This window comes from Pelodiscus sinensis, chromosome 9, assembly GCF_049634645.1.
Source record: "Pelodiscus sinensis isolate JC-2024 chromosome 9, ASM4963464v1, whole genome shotgun sequence".
NCBI classification, from domain to species: domain Eukaryota; kingdom Metazoa; phylum Chordata; order Testudines; family Trionychidae; genus Pelodiscus; species Pelodiscus sinensis.
The window spans coordinates 54,642,541-54,664,738 of record NC_134719.1 but is presented as its reverse complement, the minus strand read 5'-3'; the positions used below and the strand labels follow the sequence as shown (position 1 = coordinate 54,664,738).

Below are 22,198 nucleotides of genomic sequence, written 5' to 3'. Positions count from 1 at the left end.
AGCCTCCGCGTTTTGCAATTCTAATTTATTTTATGCCTGTCCTATCTTAGCAGATACTAAACTTTCACCATAACATTGTTACATCCTCTTATGGAAAAGTCATATTAAAATTTGATAGAGAACTGTATCACTAGTAGTCTATAGGTCGGATTAAAAAAGAACAACGAACCCAAAAATAAACAAAAAGAAACTTTCAACAAGCCTGCAGAGAAATTGTTTTGTCAAAGGTTTTACAAAAAGCATTTCCAGGGAAACGCTTGTTTTCCGTAAGGCTTATAGAATGATTTAACTCCTATCTTTATTGAGAGTTAGTGAATGAGTATCTGCCAATTATCATTTGAAAATATCCTCTCCATAAAAAATGAGGCAATATCACCAGAGTTTGAGGCATTCGTTCTGTATTTGACCGCATTTCCTTAAGACTACCTTAGAAACTTCATCTTGCTTTTCTTCTTTGCCTCGGATCATGCCCATCAATCCCCAAAGGGTTCCCCCTCGCCCCCGCTGTTTGAATATGTATATACAGAAGTTAACACCGGGTAATTGTAAAATGTGATCAGTCTAATGTAACACTGTTGGTCACAAACATTTGTCCTCGGTGCTGAAATATGTCTCTGTGATCTCATCCTTGCAATTTTTCTCCGTGCAAAGTATCAAACAATGCGCATCAATATTAGTCCAAAAAACTCTGCCTACTTACCTTAAAAGAAATACGGCTGTACCACTTTGTACCACCTTAAAAGAAACACGGCTGTAGCGGATCAGCTGACATTTGAGCTCCACCCTTTTATTACGAATGAAAACTACTATCCAAGCAATGAAAAAAGGAGCCTGCCTAGAAAGCAAGTGGGATTTTACGTGGCCAGAAGGATCTAATGTAACACTGAATCTGTAAGCAATACAACTAATTTTTGGTCTTTCTTGTGTTTTGTTTTAAAGGGCTGCTTATTTTGTCAGGGTAGCAAGGGAGCAGAAAGCTTAGCCAGAGGGGGGAGTGAACAGATGCGATGGGTCAGTTTTATATAGTTTTAAAGTGTTACCGCTTGAAACGAGGAAGCATGATAAGGGATTTTTATTACGAAGAAGGAACTTGTTTTGCCATATTACAGCAGAGTCCAGAGGAGAGTGTGGCAGATCCTGATTATGAAGGAAAACTTTTTGAACATCGGGATAGTTTAATATTTCCACGTGATTATGTAACCCAGGGGCTGCTGGTCCCGCGATTCCAAATCCTTCCTTCAGGCTGGGATTAATCACCTTCTCAGGGAAATTTTCTTTTCTGAAGTTTATAGCAGGATGGCCTTATTTTCTTTCTCCCTGCCACTTGTTGCCAGGTACCAGCTCCAAGAGCTATAGCACCTAGCGGAGAAGGAAACCTGAACTGTGAAAGTTATCCCAGTGATTTTGAGCTGGGGTGAAAACTTAAATGTATATTGATGGAGGAAGCAATAATAGTTCTTTATAATAGATTTTCATATTAATTAAGTCTTTGAGTTGACATGTCTATCACAAAGAAATGCTGGAAAACAAATCACAGTAGTGGCTAAACTTTGTGCTTGGACTAGAGTAACTGCTTTGTGACCCTGGGGGAGGTGACAGAAAAATCAAAACATATAAAATGATTTTGGAGTAGTTAGAATTGTTCCTAATTGCAGATATTTAGGAAAACCCTATCCACACCTTTATCCCCCCCTCTTTTCTTAAAAAAATTTTTTTTTTGCCATGCTTTCCATTCTGCACGGTTAATCTGTGACCTTGACATGCTGTATACCAAACTTGATTTATTGTTGCTTCTTCTTTTGATAAAACAACTGGTGACCTACAAAAAATGTATATTCTTGGCCTCTGTAACTGACTTATTGATCTCCTATGAATACAATACTTTAAAATATCCTGAAAAAGAGACATTTTTACTTAAGTAAAATAGAGTTTTAACAATGAAAAGGAAAAGGCTAATACTTCTGGAAGAATATTTACTGTTCTATTTGAACTTGGGGGCAGTTATTTCAAAATAGCTATTCTTGATCAAACCCTGTGTGGATTATTTTATTCTGGAATAAAAATGCCTTATTCTGAAATAACTTAATTTGTAATACATTCGGAAAGAAATCACTTTTTATTCCAGAATAAGTGTGTGTCCACACTGGGCATTGTTCTGGAATGGTTAATCAACTTTAAATTCACACCCTGTTTTAATCTAAATTAGTTTTATCTGAATGGACAAATTTTTACATTCTCTGGTGGTGATAGTTCTTGAGAGAGCGAGCATTTATAAGATATATTTGAATGAAAATGATATGCATCCACAACAGCCCTCACAGCAAATCAAAACAGAGCTTTAAAATAAATAAACTCTCCTGGCTACCCAACCCATGGGACCATAGACTTGTCTGTCAAGGTTTGCCCTGTAGGTCTAAGACAACTGGATCTTCTCTCTCCAAGAACAGAGACTCCACCATTTCTGTTTTCTGCTTTGCTGTAAATTATTCCTTCCTGCCTAATAATAGCTAAACAATTATTAATGAAGCAACTCATTTTGAAATATATAGAGAAGTAATGTGCCAAATGGGTTAAGCAATAGTTCTACAAATTTCCTCTGAGGGAAATGTTTTCTATGTGCGCACATGGGTAGGTAAATATGTATATTTGTGTGTGTGTGTATGCACATAAATGCAGATAAAATTCTGCTAATGTTACTGTTGCTATTGACTTATAATGGTCATCAGTTAGCGCACATTACAGCAGAGTTCGCAAAACCATATCCATTTTGCTTCCCTCTTTTCAGATGCTCCTATATGCTCCCATATTTTACTTATTAGGAGTGCATGGTTAACACTATTAGCAGTTGTGTTATTTCTCTGAAACATTTTGAGTGAAATCCCTTCAGCTGCTTGAACTCAGAATGTGAGGCCTCTTTCTGTGCACTTTCTATTTATTAATAATTTTAACCAGAGATGAGGCTAGTGCATAAAAAGGCTGTGATCTGAAACTTACTATGGATTTAGTCCTCAGTGAGGACTAGGCTCGTTCAGACAGTGCTGCCACTTCTACAATGGCAAGGTATTTTTTAACTAGGATATTTTGAGGACATTGGGGTTTAGTCTGCCAGGAACATAGAGGGATGTTCTCCAGTGTCAATGATTGGTGTAAGGAATCAACCTCACTGTACTGATGAGGATCTCCATGGAGGATAAACTGGGCTCACTAAGAGCTTGTGTGTGAGTTTTCTTTCCCCTCAGTTTTAGGCTCAGTCTTTATTCTCCCCATGTTGGATTTAGAGAGATTTCAGACAGAATAACGGGTGTAACTGCTATTTTTCTTTTAAAAACCTCCCTGCTTCAACCTTTTCAATGGTAAAACAGCTACTGGAGGTAGGTGAAGGGAGAAGGACGTATGCAGGCTGTTGGCCCTTACAAGCTACGCCCCAATTGAACAGCTTCACAGGGGTCCCTTTTGGCCTAGGTCCTCTGCTTGGTTTTGTGAGGTGGGATGGAAGGTTTTAATTAAAGTCAGGAATACTTTAAACAGTGCTGTTTTGCCAAGTTCCTAATACTGTACCTGCTTGCTGAAAGTCATTGCCAGCACATGTTTTTGTGTCAATGATTCCCGATCAAATGTGCAGAATTTGGAAACGGACAGTGTCTTTTCCAACAGTCAACACCGTAGACTCAACCTGGAATCTGAAAGTTAACGTGGTTTTTCTCTTCTTGAGCATCTGTGGTGCTCTACTGCCTTATTGGCTATTCTGGAATAACCCCCTCTCCTTCCCCCACCATCACCTTCAGGTGGTATGTTCTGAAATACAAGCAATTTTATTCTGGATTAATTCTTCTTCTTCCAAATTGGAGTAAGTGAGCCTAAAGCTCTGAATAGTTAGTTTAATTCAGAATATTTGGCCCATGTGGGGATTTATTATGGAGTAGCAATAGTGGAATTCTTCTGCAGCTGTGCTGGTCAATTGCCCTGTGTAGGTAAGCTCTGAAGAAAGACTCACTGCTTTCTGCCTGTGACAGGTGCATACATTGGAAGCTGGGTATGAGATGGCATTGGGCTAGTCTACTGACCCTGAACCTCCTGGGGAACACCCATGTGTGGTCCCCAGAAGCCAATGAGCAAATTTTTTTGGAATCTTTCTGGGGCATATGTTCTCCTCCCTTGAACTACAGCCCCAGTAGTGCTGGAGTGTGGAAGATCTGTCACAACAGGATGCTAAGTTGCCAGCTGAATATAATTTTGGGGTTAGTCTAAATGCTTTGGCCTGAGGAAATCTGAATTGATGCCACAATGTTTAGGCTGTGTGGCAGCCTTTCAGATACACACCTACATGGGAAGAGGAGAATGACAAGCAGAAAGAGGTGTGTGGGAACAGTCTAAAGGCAGCCAAAACAAACTTCCATCTTGGAGAGGCAGGAAGATTCATATTCCAGTGTTTCTCGGAAAGACAGGTGAATTGCAAAGATTTAGGTGCTTAGGAGTCCACACATGATTTAAGCACTAAAATAATTGCAGTTTTGGGGTCCCACCGATTTATTCTCCATGAATTGATTTATTTGTAGTGCACGATTCAGAGAGACACATAAGCATGTTAACTTGAAGCTCATGAAGCCAAGAGGGCTACTCATGTCTTTAAAATTAGACATGGCCTTATGTGACTCTCTGCATTGAATTCCAGTGCTTTTGCTCTAACATCCCCTCTTTGAGTGATTAGGAGACTAGTGGAAAGCTGATTGAAGTCAATGGAAAGACTCCTATTGATTTCAACAGACTGTTGATAAACTCCTGCCTTTGTAGGACGGGATGAATTCTATCTATGTGTTCTGTTCTAACTATTGTGTATTTCCCATTGCTCAGTGATGCAGCCTTATTCTTTTCATACTAGTCTGGAAAACAAATTTCAAAACCTGGCTTAGTAATTAGCAATTTGGGCTACGTCTAGACTGCAAGCCTCTTTCGAAAGAGGCTTTTTCGAAAGATACTTTCAAAAAAGCCTCTTTCGAAAAAGAGTGTCTAGACTGCAACCACTGGATGCTGTCTTTCGAAAAAGCACAGTTTGCATTACATGGTGCCTTTTTTCGAAAGAGCACTTTTGAAAAAAGGTGTTATTCCTCATGAAATGAGGAGTACCGCTGTCGAAAGAAAAGCCACATTTTTTTGATTTAATTTCGAAAGAATGCCGCTGTAGTCTAGATGCAGGTGAAGTTTTTACGAAAAAAGGCTACTTTTTCGAAAAAAACCCTGCAGTCTAGAGACAGCCTTAGTGAGGAGTGGGCCCACCACTGGTGTGTGACTTAAAACAGCTTGATGCAGGAAAGGAATGGTTTTGACAAAACCCTCATTTCTTCAGAGACCTCCGCGAGAGCTTCCATTTGCCGTGTACCTCAAAGAGATTATGTGATTTTCTGAGCTCGGCCAGTCTCCGGCCATGTGTGTGATGCACAGCCTACGGAACGAAGAGGGTGTGAAACAGTAGCAGCATTCTCTGCTCCCCGTACTCTATGGAATAGGATGAGTTTTGTGGCAGTGACTAAAGACCATATTGACGTAGAGGAGGGAAGTATTCATTTTATCCTGTGCCAGGAGCTGATCAAACTGTTGCACTGATACTACAGAGCTTATCTGATATTCATATTGAAAACATTATTTTTTATGGTGGGCAAAGTGCGCAGTGATTTCTGAAGTACAGTTTTTGCGAGCATTTCTCTGTTCCCAGGGCTGGGCTGGAAGGTACACATGGGGGGCAACTCTTGCCACGCGTCTTATAAAGAAACCATGCGGTCAGAACAGGAAAAGAGGGAGAGCTGTGATGTGGGATCAGGATCTCTAGCTCCATGTAATCCCCCCTCTGAATTTGGGGGTTCCAGGTGCGGTTTTGAGATTCTACAGATCTGTTACCCACTGGGAGAATGGGGAAGATGTATCAGTCAATGCATATGGTTGACAACTGTGAATTCTGTGAACAAGCCGTATTCTCCCACATTTCTTTTCCCCATGGGAGGGATTATCTGGCTTTGTAAGAGGTGTAACTGCTACTAAGGCTTCAGCGTGACTTACTGAAGCTTACATGGAACTAATGGAATGTTTAGGCTCCAGAATAGCCATTTATAAGTTACAAAGCATTGAAATGATTAATAAGAATGACCATACTTTGGTGGACCAAAGGTCCGCCTTGCTCAGTATCCTGTCTCTGGCATTGGCCAATGCCAGATGCTTCTCCAGTTTTTCCTTCAGGGACATCCAGTAGGATGTTAAAACGGTTAACCATTTTAACCTAGGCCCGGTGCCTGGCTGTGGTGTCCCACCACTGATCCTCCAGCTACACTAGTGTGTTAGCATCCCTAATGTCCAGTGCATGAGGTTGCACCCAGGTCATCTTGGCTAAGGTCTGTCGTTGTCTTATCTTCTATGAACTTAGCTAATTCTTTTTCTTTGGGCTGGAATGTTGCATGCTTGATCTTAGCCCCAACATGATTTTTTGGGTGTGGTTGTGGTGCTTTTTGAATAAAACGGAGTAAATGTCATTCGTATTTTACAGATATACACTTTCCCCTGTACAATCTAAACCTGAATTTTGGTATCTTAAATAGGTGAATTTGTGTGGATCTCTGATCTTGGGAGCTGATTCAGCTTCCCTGCAGAAATTTGAGCAACTTTTGAGTTACCATTGAGCAACCTAAGTTACATGAGGCAGTAATTGCAGTCTAGGGTGGTGTTCCAACAGCCAGGGTTTACTAGTGTGCAGTGCCTTGGCCCTTCCCCTTTTTCCAACATACCCTCAAGCTTTAAATCAGTGTGGAAGGGTGGAAGCAAACTTAGCAGGAGTCAGGTTCTGTTCCCCTTAAGTTCTATTCCCTTTGCTGTTTATAGGTGTTACAGCTGATAACTAAATTACCTACTCTGTATACAGTTATGTGGCTTCTGTTTTATTCTGCAAGGGCCATTTGGTATATCAAATATAGGTAACTGTTCTATTCACTGTGAAAGTCAAAATAATTAGTATAACAAAAAAAAATGTGGGCATGTGATATATCCGGCTGAAAAGATGAGTTTGAATTCCTCTGTTTATTGAAACGAGGTGATAAAGGTCCAGTGGTTTCTTCCATGGTGCCTCGTGAGGCACCCTTACTTGAAGCAACTACTGCTGTGTAGGCGATGGTGGGGCAGACTCCAAACCCTATTCCTAATCTATACAGGATTCTGTCTTTCTGCTGAAACTGCCAACAATATTGGCGCTCATGGTGGTAACTTTGGACCTTTATGGTGTTTTCACCAGGAAGTGGACTGCGAGTGCAGTTAATATAACATAGGCTACTGAGCAGAGGTCTTGTTGAAAATGTGCCCGGTGAAAATGTGCCCATTGAGGTACATTCTCTTCTCCAGCAGAGGCTCGTGCTGATAATGGCAAGGAGAATGACTTTTTTACAGGTCTAGGTTGGATAATAGGAAAAACTATTTCACTAGGAGGGTGATGAAGCACTGGAATGGATTACTAAAGGAGGTGGTGGAATCTTCCATCCCTAGAGGTTTTTAAGTCTTGGTTTGACAGAACCCTGGCTGGGTTGATTTAGTTGGGATTGGTCCTGCCTTGGGCAGGGGGCTGGACTTGATGACCTCCTGAGGTCTTTTCCAGCTCTATGATACTATGAGAAGGCAAACTACTTCAAGACATTATTCTCTTTGCTTGATATATTTCTGCAGCATTATTTTGTGACTTGTCTATTTTCTAAAATGCTTCCCTTACAATTCTCAAGAGCACAAAGTTCAGCATCCCCAGTTGTTCTGGGATGCATGAATGGGAGTGTCGTGAGCAAGACATGAGAAGTCATTCTTCTGTTCTACTCTACACTGATTAGGCCTCAGTTGGAGTATTGTGTCCAGTTCTGGGCACCACATTTCCAGGAAGATGTGGAGAAATTGGAGAAGATCCAGGGAAGAGCAACAAGAATGATTAAAGGTCTAGAGAATATGACCTGTGAAGGAAGGCTGAAAGAATTGGCTTATTTAATTTGGAAAGGAGAAGACTGAGAGGGGACAGGATAGGGTTTTCAGGTATCTAAAAGATACCTGCTGCCCGTGCCTGGTGAAAGTGAGGGAGGATGGAGTGAGCAGGAGTGGGGCCTCAGAGAAGGGGCACAAAGGAGGCAGGGCAAAGGTATTTGGGTTTGAGGTAGATCTTGGATTGCACTTAAATTCAAAAAGTGACCTCATGCTTAAAAAGGCTGGAGACCACTGATCTAGATGGTACTGAGTCTTGCCATGAGGGCAGAGGACTGGACTCGATCTCTTGAGGTCCCTTCCAGTTCTAGTGTGCTGTGCTATGACTCTAAGGCATACATCTGTTGCTTGTTAGCATAAATCTTGCTACATAGTATATTTGCAAAGTCTAGCCTACAATTAACTTCTTTTGTCATCTCTGACCTAATATTAACTCACAGGAAATCTAAATATATTACATTGAGGGAGAGAGAGAAGAGGACAAAAGAAGACTGCACCTACTGTCAAATTCATCTTTTTCCATAGTTACCTAATATTCGGTCCAGCTGCCAGACCTGATCCACCTCTAGCATTTTTCTCACATTCTCCCCCAAGGGTGGTCTCAGCATAAATCAATGAAACATGCATTTCTTCTACCAGATGTTACTTTTATTGTTATAGTGCCTGCAGGCCTCAGCCAAAACGCAGTCATAGGCTGCGTCTAGACTGGCATGATTTTGCGCAAATACTTTTAACAGAAAAGTTTTTCCGTTAAAAGTATTTGCGCAAGAGAGCATCTATACTGGCATGTGCCTTTGAGCAAAAGATTTGCTTTTGTGCAAAAGCATCTGCGCCAGTGTCGATGCTCTCTTACACAAGAAAGCTCCGATGGCCATTTTAGCCATCGGGCTTTCTTGCGCAAGAAATTAACGTGTATGTCTACATTGGCCCTCTTGTGCAAGAATATTTGCACAAGAGGGCTTATCCCTGAGCGGGAGCGTCGGAGTATTTGCGAAAGAACCACTGATTTTGTAAATTACAAAGTCTGTGTTCTTGTGCAAATACTGACGGCCAGTGTAGACAGGCAGCAAGATTTTGCGCAAAAGCGGCCGCTTTTGTGCAAAATCGTGCCAGTCTAGACGCATCCATATAGTATACGGCAATTCCTACCCCAAAAACCCTGTGCTCTGAAAGACCTGAGATAAGAGGTAGATAAGAAATGGCACGAGGCAGGGTAAGTGGGGAGGGCAGAGTAAAAACAAAGGCATGTTTTAGCACAAACTAGTTGTATATCTAATTTCCAACCAATCAGTATTCCCCATTTGCCATCTGCCTGAGTTGTTAGCATACTGAAGACCCAGCTTTTGCATAAGCTGTGCTAGGTCTGATCTATGAACATGCCGAAATGATATGCTTCAGAAGTGAGATTAACTATTTGGAACAGTTTACCACACACTAAACCTAGTTTTTTTTATTAATTATAACTTGCAAAAATAAAAATCTGCTCCTTCCCCATGTGTACATGTGGCCAGGTACAAAGCAGATTGAAGTCAGAGAATCATTGAAGTAATTGATTTCAGTGAGCTTGGGATCTGATTCGTGGACAGTTGTAGCACAGAAGCATAAGACCATTGTATGGTTGATTTACATCGGGTATCAATGAAACGAACCTGATTTGCAACTGTTTAGATCCCTATGCAAAATCAGTTGCTGTTGCTTAGCAATTGTCTTCTCTGTGGTCCTAGCAGAACTGAGAATATTTTGTTGGAAAGGAAGGCTTCTTATCTAAAACTTTTTCAGTGTAACTATCTTGTTCTGCCTGGGGTTTAGCCCTGCATGTTGTCTGGCAGCATCTCTGAAATGGGGTTGTGTATATATGAGTTAGGCCATGTATACACTGGAGACCTTACAGCAGCATGACTGTACTGAGGCCGCTACCCCACGGAAAGACCTCCCACGTTGCTGCGCCACACCAGTGGGAGAGATCTTCTGTCAGCATAACTAAACCACCCACAACAAACAGAGCTGACATAGTGCTGTGCGCACTGGTGTTTTTGTGAGTGTAAAATGGGTCTCTCAGAAGGGCGTTCTTTCACATCCCTGAGTGACCTAAAATATACGGACAAAAGAGGTAGAGCAGTCATAGCCTTAGTTCTGAAGCATTTATGACTTTTGGCGCATATGCAGTATTAGAGTTCTATAGCGTAAGGTGATATCTTTTATTTAATCAGTTTCTGTGGGTGCTAAGAACCAGCTTTTGAGCCACATAGAATTCTTCTATCTCACTCATGTTGAGCCTCAGATATGTTAGGATCAACACAGTTACAACTATACTGCCTGTGTATTTCATATATACTATGGGTATAAAACATGAATCCAGTTTGCAGGTTGTTTTTGGATTTTATGATGTTCAGTAGATACCGTTCTTATATTGCTGGGTAATTCAAATATCCACTCTTCTCTTCTCCTCCTCTCTTCTCCTTCCAAGTATGTTGAAAATACTTTTTTGCATTTACAGCTGTTTGTCAGTTCTGATTAGCTGCTAGTACTTATCTTTTCATACTGTTTTGACACCAAGTTGCTGACACTTCTCTAGAGTAATTGTAGACATAAACATGGACTAGAATTGTTTGTTGTTTTTAACAATCAACCGGACAATCATCTTTTATTCTCAAAGTTGAAGCACTGCAACCATGAGTCAATGATGGCATTAGTGAAAAATGTCATACAGATTCCCACGGGGATAATTTGTAGTAGCAAAAATGGGAAAGGACCCAGCTGTTCAGTTATATGGCTCTGTATTTCAAAGATTCTTTAAATGCACATGGAACTATTTGTGTGACTATATATCAACGATCCAATTGTGCATCCTTCATTCACTTGAGTAACAGTAACTCATACAAGTACAGGTTGTACCTCTAAAATTTGGGATTTTCTGGTCTGGCAACATCTGTGGTCCAGCATGACCATGGATGTTCCAGGATCAGAGAGTCCTGGTGCGCTGAAGAGAGGTGGGGGCCTGAGAGCTGGCACGCAACTCAGTTGGGCTGGGGGAGGGGGACTGGGTGCTGGAGTGTGACTCAGCTGGGCTGCAAGGGAGGTAGGGAAGGAAGCCGTTTGATGCACAGCTCAGCTGGGCTGTGGGAGCAGGTGCACCACTCAGCTGGGCTGCAGTGGTCTGGGGGAGGGTGCCAGGAGCTGGCGTGTGGCTCAGTGAGGTTGTTTGGAGATGCCAGGAGCTGGTGTATAGCTCAGGGGCAGGCAGGCGGAGCCAGAAAGCCCAGTGGGGAGGGGGGACTGGAAGAGGGGGCTTCGGCAGCAGGGAGTCTGAAATGACCTCTCTTGGTCTGGAAAAATCCTTCATCTGGGACCAATCAGGTCCTGAGGGTGCCGTACCAGGGAGGTCCAACCTGCAGTCCTTTATATATACAATGGATAAACAAGCTAGTGAATTGCCGTTCTCACAAATTCTAACACATGTTGAATCTCTCTAGTCTGTGCTCCAGTAACACCCGTGGTCCGGCATGATTTTTAGTTAGCCAAACTTATCACGGGTGTGGCCAAGTTTCCCGTAGTCCCATATAGTTTGTTCATGGCCATCAGTCCTGCCTCTGAGTGTTCTGTACTGTTGTTTAGCTCTAATTTACCTCTAAATGTCTCCTAACGTCCCAGTAAGCACGGGAAGTGTTGGTAATGCTGCTAGATAATAGTGGCCTCCTGTGGTCCCACAAATTCTCTGGTTTGGCACCAGTCAGGTCCCAAAGGAGAGGTGCTAGAGAGGCTCAACCTATAATACTCTGCATATAGGTTTCTCTGGTCCAAGGATACCAAAGTGCATTATAAACTTTAATCAAGCTTCCTGCAATTCCTATAAACTTAGTGTCAAATGAAAATAATGTACAGTGGTAAATTTAGACACAGAAAAGTTAAGTAGTTTGCTTAGTGCTGTGGTTCTCAACTGGTGATCCATGTTGACTTTTTCAGTGGTCCACAGAAAGATTGTCAAAAGTCACACGGCGTGAGCAGGCACCACCGTTAGGCTGTTTTATGCCGTGTTCACAAGCACGTGGCGTGTCATTCGTAGCATCATCTAGGACACAACCGCATTGTGTTGCCAGTAACTTCCGGCTGAGGCTCTGAGCATCAGTGTAGTTGCCACCGTCGTGCTGAGCAGTTGCTTTTTTTTTTTTTATCATGTCTCAAAGAGGAGGTGGTCCATGAAAATTTTTTTAATTAGCCTGGTGGTCCGTGGACTGAAACGAGTTGAGAACCACTGGCTTAGTGTCATGTAGTGAATTAGTGATTGGACCGTGTATAAAAGCCAAGAGACACAACTTCAGTTCCCTGCTTCTTAGATAAATCTCCTTCCAGAACTCAATGACATTCTGCAAAACATCCACTGTAATGTTAGTGCATTGGGAGTATTCTCTCCCCCAACGTCAAATTCACTAAGTATTATCACAGTTGGATATATGGCTGGCTTTGTTAGTTGGTTTGGTTTTTTTTCTCAGAGAATACCTGAGGCTTCACTCAGGTCTTCTTACAGGTTTGAGCCATGTGGGGGAAAAAAATGCAGATTTATTTTTAAAAGAAATTTCAGGGATGGGTCTAGATGGTATTGGGTCCTGCCATGAGGGCAGGGGACTGGACTCGATGACCTCTCATGGTCCCTTCCAGTTCTAGTGTTCTATGAAATGTGATATGGGCAGGGGAAAAAAAGGGCCTTGGTGGCAGTAAAAGTAATTTTAACAGGTGAATGTAAAGTGAAAATTAGAAACAGGCCTAAACCCTGCCTGAATTCTGCATCTTGATCCCTCCTCTACTGAAAAGTGGAACTTTCACACGGGCCTACTTATAACAAAGGATGATACTATATGAAAGCCAATGAAAAACTGTCTGCCTTTCAGTTCTAATGAATATGTAATTTCATTTCCCATTTCTCTTTTAAGGCTGGTTAACAAAACTAACAAATGTTTAATATACGAAAAGCTAGTTTGAATTGGCACCTAGCCACGCAATTGATGTCTTAAGGGACAGTTTGATTGAGAACACAGGAAATTATGTAAGAGAATGGTCTAATTTGCTGTCCTGTCTCTGACAGTGACCACTGTAGGCTGTCAGAAGACAGCATGACAATCCCAATAAACTCCCTAATTGTGAAATACTGTCTCAAGGAGTGTGTATGAGATAAAGGGTTTTTTACTGACCCTAATTGAGGCTCTGAGTCATCAGTTGTGTGACTGGTGATTGAGTAGGACTGGTTGTATTGCATTCCTCAAGGTCAGTTAGGACTGCTTTTAAGATATTCGTTTCTTTTGTTGTTACCTGTGGTGTAGTTTGGATCTCTTCCTTAGTCTATAGGAAAACAGCAAGGAGTCTGATGGTACTTTAAAGACAAACAGCTTTATAGGGTATTATATTTGTTCATCTTTAAAGTGCCATTGGACTCTGGTGTTTTTGCTGAAACAGACTAACACGGCTACAGCTCTGAAACCAGTCTGTACAAAGTTTCTGGCCTGAAAAATCCTCTCACTCAGAATGTCTTCACCAGTAATGATTTTTACTCAACTTCTGTACAATCCAAATTTTAATGGGGGGGGGGGGGAAGACTAGCTAGAGGGCCAGACAGTGTAAATGAATGTCGATCAGTGGAGCTGTGCCAATATACACCGCTGGGGATCTGGCTCTTACTAATGTTTTTGGATGTGAAGATAATCTTTCAAAGACAATGGAAGTGTGAGCAAAAACAGCGTTGTTTTCTTAACTCTGAAGAAGGACTGCACTATTGCCTTTGCCGCAGTTCAGAATTTTCACACTGTTGTTCAGAATTCTAAGGGCGTAACAGAGAACATGAATTTAAATACTGCTGCCTGGTTAAGCTTTGAGAAACAGCAGCAGTTTCAGCCGCTGGAATTATTCCCTGCAGTAAAAGAGGTTGTGAGAGGCCTAGAGGATCAGAAATCCTAGTTGCTTCTGGAAAGCTTTTGCATGCTACTATCTCAGCAATGAGTATAACACATCCACACAAGCCCTGAAGGCAGACAGGAGAACAGTGCTGTATCTCCCTGAGGACAAGAAGGTTTTTGGGGAGACAGGAGCCTTCAGATTTGGCTTTCTCTCTGCCAAGGGCAGCAGAGGCTCTTTTACTAATTTAAATGGAATAGATACAGAATGTCAGTTAATAGTTTCTGTACTATACTGACATGACCCTGGGCTTCCAGAACAATAAATAGCCCCAAAAGCTGTTTTGTAAAGGTTCATATGTTGGATTGAAAGTTCTCCTTTGCTTCTCAGCTGATCGTCTGGCTAGTGTGAAATAGGGATGTTAAATATCGGTTAATTGAATAATCAAGTAACCTCATGAAATCTTATCAATTATGCTTCATTCCCGAGGAGCCCCTGCCACTCTGCACTGCTACCTCCAAATCGGGGGGCAGCAGCACAGGGTGCCAGGTGGGAGCTGGTCCGTGAGGGGGGCCCATCTAAAACCCAGCGCCCCTTGTGAACTGGCTGCTTGTTGCCTTCTGCTGCTGCCTCTAATAGTCAGCAGCACAGGCAGGCAGCAGACCTTGTTTGGCGTGGGGGGCAGGGGTCTGAATTCCCAGACCCAGCACGAACTAGAACTGAGCCTGCCTGGCTCCTAATACGCTTTGAATGCAGAGCTTCAACGGGGATAGGTCCCAGACCTGTTGCAGGCCAGCCTGCTAAAAAATTTTATTGGCAAGGGGGTGGGGGAACACGTGTAGACTATAGCATTAACCTATAAGTTTTAATCGACTACACTTACATCCCTAGTGTGAAATGAGATAGATTGAGTTTCATGCAAATGGATCTTTGTGCCCTTTTGGGGTGTAGTGCAAAATCAGGACATTCAATCTCACAGGACAGATGTCCATGTCCTGTTGTCAGTCTGTCTGCAAGTGGTTCACAAACACGGGTGCCAGACTTTTCTTCTATAATTAGATTTAACCAACCAAGTATCAAATCAGAAGGTCTAATTCCTAGGTGAAGGGGACAGGACTCCATCCACTGCTCCTGCCCCAAGCACTGGCTCTCCCATTAGCTCAGGACCGTGGCTAATATGAGCTGTAGGCACAGTGTCTGTGGACGAAAGCAGTGGGCAGAACCTCTTGGTTCTCCAACCTAGGAGCTAGACCTTTTGGCCACTTCTGGAGTGCAGTCTGGAGCTGGGACAGGCCAGGGGTTTTGAGTGTTAGAGCAAACTCTTTTCTAGTCACAAAGCAAACACTTGAATGACGTAGTATACAGATTTTATAAGTGAAATTCATGCATGCAGCGATTTATAAGAATTTCCTAACTTGCAAACACTATCCACATTCTTATAGACTTAACATCCATTTTGACAATGCTAATACATATGCGTTTGCATAACTATTATCACACTGATGGTGCAGAGTAGAGAAATGTCTGGGCATAAACTGAATGCTTCTGTGAATGAGAAATCTTTCCTAAGCATTAAATGCACCATTTTCCATGCCAGGGTGCTGCAAACAAAGACCCTCTGAAAACTGAGACATGTCTCAGACTGGGCAGAGCAGAGGCGGATCAGGGTTTTGTGGGGCCCAAGGCAGCACAATTTCGCGGTGCCCCCCCCCCCCTGACATGGTGCATGCGCGGGGCTTCTTGAAGCATGGGGCCTGAGGCAGCCGCCCATCTCGCTCTGCCCTATATCCACCGCTGGGGCAGAGCCCGGCACTTGGGACGGAAGAATCCCAAGAATTGTTGCAAGTTGGGGACCGACTGGCTAAGTAGCAGTTCTGCAGAAAAGGACCTGGGGATTACAGTGGATGAGAAGCTGGATATGAGTCAACAGGGTGCCCTTGCAGCCAAGAAGGCTGATGGCATATTAGGTTGCATTAGGAGGAGCATTGCCAGCAGAGCTAGAAAAGTGATTATTCCCCTTTATTTGGCTCTGGTGAGGCCACATCTGGAGTATTGTGTCCAGTTCTGCCCCCCCCCCCCCCCCACTATAGAAAGGATGTGGAGGCATTGGAGAGGGTCCAGTGGAGGGCAACCAATATGATTAGGGAGCTGGAGCACATGACCTATGAGGAGAGTCTGAGGGATTTGGTTTTGTTTAGTCTGCACAAGGGAAGATTAGGGGGGATTTGATAGCAGCCTTCAACTTCCTGAAGGGAGGTTCCAAAGAGGATGGAGAAAGGCTGTTCACAGTAGTGACGGATGACAGAGCAAAGAGCAATGGTCTCAAGTTACAGTGGGGGAGGTCTAGGTTAGATATTAGGAAAAACTATTTCACTAGGACGGTGGTGAAGCACTGGAATGGATTACTAAAGGAGGCAGTGGAATCTCCATCCCTAGAGGTTTTTAAGTCTCAGCTTGACACAGTCCTGGCTAGGTTGATTTAGTTGGAATTGGTCCTGCCTTGGTCAGGGGGCTGGACTTGATGATTTCCTGAGGTCTCTTCCAGCTCTATGATTCTATGGGCACTGCACCATGAAGGCCCTTAAAGCCACTGGTCTGTTATAGTAGTTTTGACAGCAATAACCAATACCAAATCCGTATCTGAAACATGTAAATCTATTTCCTCTACGATATATATAAAAATAGATTTTGGATGTTTGGATATAATGTGCGTTTTTATTCTTTTAACCTTTTGCATGAATTAGGTCAATGTTATAAAATATCACAAAAGTGTTTTAACTGAAACATTTGAGTAGGTTTGGTTTAAATAGTTCTATTTAGTGCAAGCCTTGAGTATGACACACCAAACTTTGATTGTACCAAATCCACTACTATTAATCCTTAGCATTTGAGTAGCACTTGCTCTTTATTATTTATGGTAGTGCATTTCAGGATGAAGTGCATTATTCAGTCATACAGTAAGAAAGCCCCAAAGAGCTCAGAACCTCAGAACACAAGAGAGGGTGAGAGGCAGTAAATATTACTTCATTTTACAGATGGGGGAACTGAGGTTCAGAGCACTGAAGTGACTTAGTTGTCATCTCACAGGAAGTCTGTGCCAGAACCAGGAACTGAAACTGGATGTCCTGAGTACAAGTCCAGTGCTCTAGCCAAAAGACCTTCCTATAAAATGCACTAGAAATTACTTCTAAGGTTTTTTAAATGAGTTGTCTGCAGATTTCAGTCTCCTAGGGTATGTCTACACTTCACGGCTATTTCAGAATACCAAGGTATTCGAAATAGCTACCCTGCGTCTACACAAGCCACCTGTTATTTTGAAATATTTTATTTCACCATACTAGTAAACCTAGTTGCACGAGGGATAAGGGATAGCTCGAAATAGCACATTATTTTGAAATTTGGCACTGTGTAGCTGCACCAAATTTCAAAATAATGCGTTATTTCGAAAGATTTGAGAGAAGATATGCAATTTGTGTTTTGTAGATGCACCCCTACACTGCAATAGCCATAGCAGAACATTAGCTTTAGTGGTGATATGCAAACTCTCTACAATGCAGGGAAGAGGGCATCAGCAGTGCACAGCATACAGTACTCAGGTAGAATATCTGGCCAAAGACACTGGGGCAAATTCTTACTGTATAGTCTCCATTAACATGAATGTTGTGCTATAATTACATAAGAATGGCCATGCTGGGTCAGACCAAAGGTCCATCTAGCTCATTATCCTATCTGCCAACAGTGGCCAATGCCAGGTCTCCCAGAGGGAATGAATCGAATAGGTAATCAGCAAGTGATCCCTTCCCATCACTCAGTTCCAGCTTCTGACAAACAGAGGCAAAGAACACCATTCCTATCCATCCTGGCGAAAAGCCATTGATGGATCTATCCTCCATGTATTTAAGTAGCTTTTTTTTGAACTCTTTTAAAGTCCAGGTCTTCACAAACTTCCTCTGTCAAGGAGTTCCACAGGTTGACTGAGCATTGCATGAAGAAATGCTTCCCTTTGTTTTAAACCTGCTACTTATTTGGTGACCACTAGCTCTTGTGTTATGAGGACAAGTAAATGACTTTTCCTTGTATATTTTCTCCACACCAGTCATGATTTTATAGACCTCTATCATATCTCCTCTTAATTTCTTTTCTAAGATGAAAAGTCCTAGCTTTATTAATCTTTCCTCATATGGCAGCCGTTCCAAACCTCTAATCATTTTAGTTGTCTTTCGTGAACTTTTTCAATGCCAACAAGAAATTGTTCCAGATGAGGTGACCACATCTGTTCATGGTATTTAAGAGTATCATGGATTTATATAGAGGCTGTCTCTTTCTTTCTCTATTCCTTTTTAAATGATTCCTAAAATTGTTTGCTTTTTTCATTGCTGCTGCACATTGGGTGGATATTTTCAGAGAACTATCCACAGTGACTCCAAGATCTCTCTCTTGGGCTGTGTCCAGACTCAGGGGTTTTTTCAAAAAAAGTAGCCTTTTTTTGAAAAAACTTCACCTGCGTCTAGACTGCAGCCACGTTCTTTCGAAATTAAATCGAAAGAACGCGGCTTTTCTTTCGACGGCGGTAAACCTAATTCCACGAGGAAGAACGACTTCTTTCGAAAGTGCTCTTTCGAAAAAAGGCGTTCTTGAAAGCAAACAGGCTTTTTAGAAAGAGAGCATCCAGACTCACTGGGTGCTTTCTTTCGAAAAAGCGGCTTGCTTTTTCGAAAGTTCCGCGTGCAGTCTAGACGCTCTCTTTCGAAAGAGGCTCTTTCGAAAGTATCTTTCGAAAGAGCCTCTTTCGAAAGAGGCTTGCAGTCTAGACCTAGCCTCGGGGACAAAATTAGCTATAACCACTCATCATTTTGTATGTATAGTTGGGATTGTTTTCTAAGATGCATTACTTTGCATTTATCAACATTAAAATTCATCTGCCATTTTGTTGCCCAGTCACATAGTTTTGTGAGATCATTAGAAGCTCTTCAGAGTCTGCTTCGGATTTAACTGTCTTGATCAATTTAGTATCATCTGCAAACTTTGACACGTCACTGTTTGCCCCTTTCTCCACATAATGTAATCCCCTTGTTCAAAGAATTCTAGTAAATTAGTGAAGCAGGATTTCCCTTTACAGAAACCGTGCTGACTTTTCCCCAACAAATTATATTAATCTATGTATCCGACAATTCTGTTTTTTATAGTTTCAACCGATTTGCCCGGTAGTGAAGTTTGCCAGGATTACCTCTAGTACCCTTTTTGAAAAATGGTTTCACATTGACTGGCTATCTATCTTCCAGTCAATTAGGTACAGAAGCTGATTTCAAGGATAGATTAGAAACCACAGTTAAGTAGTTCTGTAATTTCACATTTGAGTTCTTTGAGATCTCTTGGGTGAATGCCATCTGGTCCCAGTGACTTGTTACTGTTTAATAATTTGTTCCAAAACCTCCTCTAATGATACCTCAATCTAGATCAATTTCTCAGGTTTGTCACCTAAAAAGAATGGCTCAGGTTTGGGAATCTTCCTAAAATCCTCAGCCGAGAACAACGATGCAAAGAATTGCTCTTACTTATTGAATTTTTGGCTAGCTGTTCTTCAGATTCCTTTTCGGCTTTCCTAATTACATTTTTACACTTCATTTTACAGAGGTTTATGGTTCTTTCTCTTTTCCACACTTTGGAATGAACTTCCGCTTTTAAAAGTTTTATAATTGTCGTTGCTGGGGTAATTCCCAAATGTTTCCCTTTCCCCAATGACTCAGTTTTAGTTTTTTTGAGTTCTTCTTCTTTTTTTTTTTTTTTTTTTTTTTTTTTTTTGAGGGGAGCTTTTATTGCTGGCAGAAATAAATGATTGTATGTGTCATGTAAGCCTTCAGGGATACCCTCAGGACACTGGAAACTATTTTTGTTTGGGTTTCCCCCTACATGTTCTCAAAATCTCTGCCAGCTAAATATCATTCATTCAGTCCAGATTCCAGTGTGATTAGACAAGATCTTCTTCAAATGAAAGATTCCAAAAATATTTAAAAGTGAACATTTTACCTTGGAGCTAGTTTTGTTATTTCTGTTGGTTTAGAAGTTGAATAAATGTAAAAAATACAGCACTGAAAAATACAACTTGTATGAGAGAATTCCACAAAATATCCCTTCAATAGAAATACTTACTTGTTCAGCTGCCATTGTGGGACTCAGATGCATATCATCTGATGAAGTGGGTCTTTGCCCATGAAAGCTTATGCTCCAATACACTTGTTAGTCTGTAAGGTGCTACAGGACTCCTTGTCACTGTAACAATTAACTTATTTCAAGCCTGTCCTTATGGTGTCCAGTCATCAGGACAAAAACATTTGTCTGAAAAAGGGGGAAAATGTATTAGAAACTTATGTGAGAAAATAAAAAATGCCTTCTAGTTATTCAGATAAAATTATAGTTATCCACAGGTTTATCTTCAGGGTATAAATTAATTCCTTGTTGAGGTTAGGAAGAAATAGTTTCCCTCTATATTTAGCTCTGTGCAAGTGATCAGGTATTTTATGGGATTATTGACTTCCTCTGACCCTTCAAGTATTGTCTGTTGTTTCATGAGAGAGTACTGTATGGTAGGGTTTTATAAAAGATACAAGAAAGCTGTATATGGACCATTGGTCTGATTACTTCCCTCCATACATTGGCTTTCTTACACCATAAATAACTTGCCCCAACCCTGCCTATTTCTTCAGTTCCAGCCCAGTATCTTCATCACTAGCTCTGCCCCAATAAAACCTCCTCTTCAAATCTCACCCTTACCTTTTCTCTCCACTTCCCTTTACCTGTTTCATCTGCTAAAAATATCACACACTCAGTCACTCTTACTGTTGCCAGTTTGTGGAACTCAGCAACAACCAGCTCCCTGACCACAAAACTTCCTCCGCATCTATTTTTGCTGCATCTTCTTCGCTCACATACTCCACCCTAAGCCATCTCCCAAGAAACGTAGTATGGAAAGTGAGCTTCTCTGCTGTCTCTCCAACTCCTCCTTCCCACTCCTTTTCCTTTGTCTGCAAGGCATTGTTGGGGTCACTGGGCATGATCCTAGGTAACTCGGAGTGGAAGATCACAAGGATCGATGAAACCCCCCCGCTCTGGGCCCAAGCACCCTAAAAGCCCCCTCCCCCCCAGACATAACTTTTCTCTAGCTCGCTAACAGCTGGGAACAGCAAGACCTTGAAGTTGCCTAGTTACTATCAGTGGTATAGAAGAAGAATTCAGATGTGTTTCTGTAGAGGGGAGGAGGAGGAGGAGGGGGACTGGGAGGATGTCCCAGTGTGGGAACCTTGTTACAGTTCACTATGTTCCTGCAAGTAAACAACCTGGGTATATAAGGAGGGAAAACTGGTGTGCTTGATCTGAGGTCTAGTCTCCTGGCACCTATTTGAGCGTTTAAATAAACTTTTTTTTTGCTTCTCCACACCGGTGTGTTTATTGGAGCACGCACACCGGGCAACGAATCCAGCTGTTGCCCCCCTCGGGCACTGTGTGCCGGCAACAGCCTCACTTTTTGGGAATGATAGGAAAAAACAAAGGAAAAAACAGAATTTGTGAATGGTAAGGCTTAGAGTCCACATGTGAGATCAGAGTCCCATTGTGCTAGGTGCTATGCATGTACATAGTCCTTGCTCCAAAGAACTAAGTTAAGAAATAACACTTCATTGTTTTGCCCCAGGACTGTTAGAAAATTCACTCTGAAACAAATTATTTATTATACAGACTAGTGATAGAAATGTAGCCGTGTTAGTCTGGTGTAGCTGAAACAAAAAACAGGACTATGTAGCACTTTACAGACTAACAAGATGGTTTATTATACAGTCACATTAATAATCCATGAGAAAATAAAATCCTGCCATCTGATTTGATAAATGTAGATACAACCATTAACTTATTCATTCATTACCATTTGATATTCATAACAGAAGTCTGTCAGTATCAACTCTACTGTGTTTTTCCTGTTATCATCTTGACATATTTTTCATAAATGACGGTGACACTTTATTAGTCACCTTGATTCATTTTATTTCAGTTTTCAAGTGTTTCTCTTCCTTGATGTCTTTAAAAAAAACAAAACAAAAATAAGTTACCATAAACGTGGGATAGTCAGTCTCGTTTTCTTTTACAATTTTCTTCTATTCCTAAGGCAGTATTCTCCCAGCCATATGCACACTGAGTTACACCTTATTTATTTTCTGAGATCATTTCTTCAATGGACTAAATGCAGAGGAAACTACTGCTCAACATGAATAAGAGTAGCACGAAGTCACCGGACATCCTGCAAGATGCTGGGTTTAGTCACTGAACGTAAAGT

At 41.7% G+C, this 22,198-nt stretch overlaps 1 protein-coding gene across 2 annotated transcripts in view; it reads left to right on the top strand.

Moving 5' to 3' along the window:
• Positions 1–784: 784 nt before the first annotated feature.
• PLA2G4A (phospholipase A2 group IVA) overlaps positions 785–22,198 on the top strand; it is a 116,197-nt gene continuing 94,783 nt past the window's right edge. The window contains exon 1 of one of the 2 annotated variants that reach the window (XM_006110859.4): positions 785–891. The gene's annotated coding sequence lies outside the window, so the exon portion shown is untranslated. The remainder of the gene's footprint in view (positions 892–22,198) is intronic. The other variant, XM_006110860.4, reaches the window with a different exon arrangement.